Source organism: Cricetulus griseus, chromosome 5, assembly GCF_003668045.3.
Source record: "Cricetulus griseus strain 17A/GY chromosome 5, alternate assembly CriGri-PICRH-1.0, whole genome shotgun sequence".
Classification (NCBI taxonomy): domain Eukaryota; kingdom Metazoa; phylum Chordata; class Mammalia; order Rodentia; family Cricetidae; genus Cricetulus; species Cricetulus griseus.
Genome location: NC_048598.1, coordinates 43,685,220 through 43,692,031, shown reverse-complemented (window position 1 = coordinate 43,692,031; position 6,812 = coordinate 43,685,220). Strand labels below are relative to the sequence as shown.

General features: G+C 36.8%; 1 pseudogene; it reads right to left on the bottom strand.

Moving 5' to 3' along the window:
- Positions 1-1,571: 1,571 nt before the first annotated feature.
- LOC100774829 lies at positions 1,572-1,850 on the bottom strand (annotated as a pseudogene).
- Between the last annotated feature and the right edge of the window lie 4,962 nt (positions 1,851-6,812).

Here is a 6,812-nt window from a genome sequence, read left to right as displayed (position 1 = left end):
GTATGTTAAAAACTATTCACTCTTGAAACATTATAGATTAGAGAGTGTGCATTATAAATTTAACAAATAATGCCTGGGTGCCTTTCCATAAAGACTCTGAAATTTATAAAAATCATATGCATTGTGGGATTCTAAATTGTTTTACCAAAATAGTTATTTGCTTATAGTTGTAATTTTAATTCTTGTTAGAAATATATATATATATATATATATATATATATATATTTAAAAAGACTATTCTGATTAGGAACTAGAATATATTGTTATTTATTTCAGCCCAAAGGTTGCCTTATTTATCCCATTTCTCTGTCCAATTTGCCCTAACCATCAAAACATTTTGTCATAAAACTGAATTCTAACCTAATACTGAATTCATTGGTGAATTCAGGTGACATTATTTGGTATTAATCACATATCTTGGTGGACATGGTATATGAACTATTATAATAGATGAGAATAGAAGGAGAAAATACAGCATCTTTCTTTTGTCCATTTTGCAAGAAATTCCTTTACTTGTTCGGAAAATCTTTAGCATTCCACAAGTAAACTCAAATGTACAACTTTATAATGTAACAACATTAAATGTATTCCATATGATTTTCATATTATTACATTTCACATTTGTAGCTAGTTCTGGTAAAGCATATCTCATTTCACAAACATTTACTGGAGTTTATGTTCAAAGACATTGCATCTAACACATGAACTTCTCACCTTCCTTTCTAAAATGTCATTAAAATGGTAATAAAACGAGAAAATAAATCTATAATAACAGAGTAAATGGAAGCCTGCACTGGAAAATGGATTTCCAGATTTGGGGAAGATAAATGTTACGCTATTTATTGCTGAAGGAAATGTAACTTAAATTAAGTGGTAGAGAAGTCTGCCTGCAATAGAAACATCTAGAACATTAGGCACATGCACAGAGGAGAGAGGAAGTGCAAAGGGCAGTAGCATAGACCTGAAAAGGGACAGTATACAGATTTGTTGCTGGTATTTGTTGCATGTTTTATTGTATAGTGTCATTGGCTGTCCTGCTTCCATGGGTAATAGAGGCTGCATAATGTCCATCTATTCTTGAACAAATAAGGGCTGTAGAAGTATAAGCATTACAGTTAACATTAAGCAAATTGTCAGCTCTGGACTTTCACTAACATAACTCGTTTCTCTTCCATGAAATAAAGAAAATGAAAACTTCTCCAAATCCATTACTTTCCACACATATTCTCCTTGGGGTTTTAATTCACTGGCATGTTTGTAACCACCATATCCATGCACCCACAGTATAATTACATAAGTTGCTTGATGCTGTTTGAGTACACAGGGCAATGACACCATAAAAACTCCATTAAGAGTGGAGTTTCTCACTTATGACTAAAATGGTTGCATTATTTAAGAACATTTGAGTTTTAAATTCACCTCTTGGGTTAATATTTATAGGTAACAAAACAAAATAAATAGCAAAGTATACTTACACGAAATGTTTAAATAAAAGACTCAGACATCGTTTTTATGTAAATTAGCCCATTTATTTCTAGCGGCTAGGTAGGTCCCAGGCAGTAGTAGCACTTCTACTGGTCTTTCAGTTCCTTCAGTCTTCTGATGGCAGACTTCACTGTAACAGCAGATGTAGTGTTGTAGATTCAGGCTCCACCAGCCACTGTTTTCATGCAGGAACTGCAATGCCAGATGCCAACAGCTCATCTCTTCATCTTGGTCTTGCCACAGAAGGAGCAAGTATACTTGGCATGCTGGCTGATTTCAATTTTCTTCACCATTTTCCGGAAGGAGGCACCGTAGCGGGTCCCTTATTTCCCGACGATCCCGACCTTTTTGGTGCGTTTAGCCATGTCGCTGGAACCTAAGTCCAAGCCCAGAGAAGACTCAGACATCTTGAAGAGGACTATATGTCTGGAAAAGTCTGTACAGCTATGTGATTCTGCCCTTTGATAGGAGTTTGCAGTGTGCCTTCATTTTAAAGTACTCTTATTTTTCCCTATGGTTGTTTTTATGAATGTGCATATGCACCTATCTGTGTGGGCATATGCCAGGTGTGAGTACATGCCCACACAGGCAATCTGGTTCCTGGAGCTAGAGTTATAGGCAGTTGTCAGCTGTCAAGACATGGGTTCTGAGAACCAAACTCTGAAAATATACTCTGAAGTACTCAGCATACTGATGCACTTGGTTTATTCTATGCCATATTTTTGGGTACATAATACATACTTCAACACTTTCAGAAAATGAACGTTTACATGTCAATAGTCCCATATTTCAGTTCTCAACCCATCTACCATCAAAGTGCTGGTGAGTGTCCACAAGTCCATGGATGTTTCTGTTTATCAGTCAGAGCTGAGAGGAATTTGCAGAAAAGCACATTTCAGAACTACAAATAGAGTGCAGGCACTAAATCAGTCAGGACAGATTTTTCAGAATCTATGAATTACAAGATGGCATGTTGCTCCAGAGCAAATCAGAGTCCTTGTCTTTAACCACCATTGAATCTTTGCTTGCACTTTCTTCAATGCCAATGTGACAGATTGGAGTCATGAGGAAGCCACATCATCCATTCACACAGACATGTGAAAGAGATGGAAGCTTCCTTGTAGTTATGGAGTTGGATTAATGTCTGTGATGCATAGATTTTTGTTTGTTTATTTGTTTGTTTGTTTTTAAGACAGGGTTTCTTTGTAGCTATGGAGTCTGTCCTGGAAGTTGCTGGGTAGAACAGGATGTCCTTCAACTCAGCAGATCCACCTGCCCTTGCCTTCCAAATGCTGGGATTAAAGGTGTACACCACCACTAAGAAGCTGTGATGGGTAGTTTTATGTCAACTTGAGACAAACTAAAGTCATGTGAGAGGACAGAAACTGAATTAAGAAAATGTCTCAACATTGAAGGGTTGTAGGAAAGACTATAATGCATTTTCTTAATTAGCAGTTGATGGGATAAGGCCCAGCTCATTGTGGGTGGTGCCATTCCTGGACTTGTCGTCCTGTATTCTATAAGAAGGCAAGCTGAAAAAGCTATGAAGAGCAAGCCAGTAAGAAGCATCCCTCCAATGCCTCTGCATCAATACATGCTTTATTTACAACTTGTTTTTTGTCATCTTGTTTCATCAAAGCAATAGTAATTCCATCTAACACAGTGTCAAAGCTATGTTTTCTGCTATAGTAAGGCCCTCATGCTAGAACAGCATGTTTCATCTGACTCTAAGTTTTTTTATTACTGTCTTAGTCTGTGAAGAGATATAACCAGGGGAACTCTTCTTAAAGACAACATTTAATAGAATTTGGCTTATGGTTTTAGAGGTTTAGTATTTTGTCATCATGGTGGGAAAGAAACATGGCAGCACTCAAGGAAGACACAGTACTGGAGAAGTAGGTAAGATTTTTACATCCAGATCCACAGACAGAAGGAAAAGAAAGCCACTTGGCATGGCTTGGGCTTTTGAAATCTCAAAGGCCATACACAGTGATACATTTCCTACAACATGGCCACTCATAGCCCAACAAAGCTATATCTCCTAATCCTTCTCCAGTACTACCACTTGCTGCTGATGAACCATTCATGTACAAGTCTGTTGATGCCATTCTCGTTCAAACCACCAGACACGAAACACAATGATTTTGATATTTATCCATGTTGCTACATATATTAGCAACCCATTACTTTTATTACTTACTAAATTATATTCTATTATATGGCTTTATTATAGCCAGTATATCAGTTCCTATATTGATGGACTTGTGGTTTGTCTCCAGTTATCAGGTCCTACAAATATAGATAAATATATTATATAAGAGTGTATACATATATATTTTAATCCCTGTCTGGTGAGTGCTTATTAGAATAGCTCTTTGCTTTGGGAAATGTAGGGTCAACTGTCAAGTACCTGCTAAATTTTGTAACCTTCATAGCAGTGGATAAGTTCTGAGGTTACAACCTAGACAATACTAAAATGGCAAGACATTTTCATTTTAGTTTTCAAAGTATGTTCTAAACATTTTTTAAAGTTCAGAACATGGTAGGATTGAATGTATTTCTTTTGGAGATAAGTGTTTGCAAGAAACATGTTATGTTAATAATGGTCTTTCACCATCTTCAATGTTGTTCCAAGGAATAAGCATAAGTATGTTAATGGGAGGGAAATGGGCTTTCAATACTGGGGAATAAATGACAGAAGTGACCATGACCATTTGTATGCACCTCTTTGAACCAAGGCAGCAGTCAGCAATCAGAATACCATCTCAGATACTTGGAGGCTAAGGTATGTAATACCTCCTGAGTTTTCTGCAAAGTTTGTGTAAGGAATTGCAGGATCACCTATGCAACTGTCTGTCACATGTCTAGGACAGAGGTGTTAAAAGTTTAAAGCCTAAGTATTGAAGTTGAGTTAAATGAGCTGCCATTTAATTTGATCCTTCCCTGCATTGTCACCTGCATTCAATAGAATCCTATGTTCCAGAATAGTTACATGGAACTGATTATACAATGCAAAAGTTAGGGGTAAAAACAGGTATTTGCCTCTTTTAAGTTCACCTACTTCCCAGAATTATCTCTCAAAAACAATCTGAATACTTAAATTTCCCATTTGTGGTTTACCCTTGTACAATTGGAGCAAGGTTTGGTGGCCAATGTATGTGTGCGTGTGTAATTGTGTGTAAGTAATAAAAATAATCGTTAAAGTCATCAACCGAGATAAATCAGCAATAACAGTATATTTCAGGTTTTGGAGAGAGTCAGGAATACCTCTTAATTACTCCCTCTCTTGATGGTGTGGATTATCAACAATTAAGAAAAATTTGACAAATCATTATTCTGATCAAAGAGACCATAACGGCTTTTATGTAAGAGCTCTTGCAAATCTCTGCATTTCAAAATGTGAACATAGGCAATTGATTATAAGGTCTTTAGAGATGCTCCACAGATACCTGTGCAGATGCTACAAAGAACAGTGAATGGATTATTTTTAAAAGAAGAACCTGTCCTAAGCCATGAAACAAGCTCCCATGAGAAAGAAGTTTGATGTCTACATTGGCTATGAAACATTTTTGCCTGTTTGACAGTGGAAATAACTGCCAGTGTCCTTCAGTGCCCTTGGTCAGGCTCAGCCCAATGACAAACATAGCTGTACAGAGATCATTGACTGTTATTTTGTCTATTGTCACTGAACTGAATAATCTTTGCTATGATAAGCTCTGAATAAAGAACTGGCAGACTAAGTATTAATTTTGGTCACCATGATTCATTTCCCAAACAAGAAGCCACACACAGAACGTGCGCATGCACACACACACACACACACACACACACACACACACACACACACACACACACACACACACACGATTGGGATACAGAGACCTGGGGAAAAAAACTATCCCGATATGCCATGTAAGATCTATGGAGACCAAGAACAAGAATGTATAAATTAATTAAATATTAGCTTATGATCACAATTAGATATCATTTGAAATGGATTTGCCTGGAAAGTAGAAAATTTGATTTATTAAGTATCTTGTTGCTCTTGTTCTCATTGTCCTCATAAAGGAAAAGTAGAGGCTAATATGATGCCATGGGAACAGCAGAAGTTAACAAATAAAACCTTACCAGGCGTTGGTGTTACATGCCCTTAAACCCAGCAGTTGAAAAGCAGAGTTAGGTAAATCTCTTTGAGTTTGAGGCCAGCTTGGTCTACAGAGAGATTTCCAGGACAGGCTCCAAAGCAATACAGAGAAATCCTGTCTGAAATAAATAAATAAATAAATAAACAAATAAATCCTAAAAATGAAGAGTAAGATGATTCAAATTTACTTCCTGAAACAATACACCTATGGGATATTGTCAATAAGCTGTGTAGTCAAGTTAAAAGTTTCAGATTAATTGGGAGTGAAACATCATGACCATGTTAATTCTATTAAGACGTGAACCTGTCGTCAAAACAGGAAGCCCTGAACATACTCTAAATACGAACAGCTCCACATATAGAAAGCAGATATAACCACAAATGGAGATCATTTATCACTGACACTTTGTGATTAACATTTGATTTGTACTGCATCACATCACTGAATCTCTCCCCATCCTCATCCTCATTAGCCCTCCTTTTGTTGTCATCATTTTCACTACCTCATCATTGCTCAGGATAACTGCATCAGTTTCACAAATTCTGTAGTCTAGTAAACGAAGACAGCGATATTCAATATTGTGCCAATGCTGACACAGATTTCAAAGAAACAAAACACATATTTCACCAGAGTACCTCTCCTCACTTAACTACTGAAGTTCACGTTGCTGAGGTAGAGACAACAAGAGATCTGAACGACAGTCTCTGGTTAGTTTCTACAGAGGTAGAGGTTGACCATGAAAAGCACATTTTAGAGAATTTTGATTCACCTAGGGTTGGAAAACTTATAGTTGAGATAGTTGTACATATTTGAACCCTATGAAGACAGATGAACAATCTCACAGTGCTTCTCACTCAGCTCCTGGCTGACCTGGATTTGCCTTTTATGTTGGCAGAGACATATCACAAAACAGTAAGCAGGCAGCAGGCTTCAGAGTCATGAATACCATTTTGCTTGTCTTGTTCAGAATCATTCAAAAAGTAGCAACTTTAATTACAAGACTAGTTAAGATTTATGAGAGGGCACATCAAAATTTCCCAACTACGTTTTGACTCTTGGTTTTATATTAGTTTCTAGAAAGACCGCCCCTCTGCAATGTTTTTATTTGAATTACTAACAAAATAATAATGTGAATATATCTGGGTAATATCAAACACATAATACCTCACATGTATCTAATCT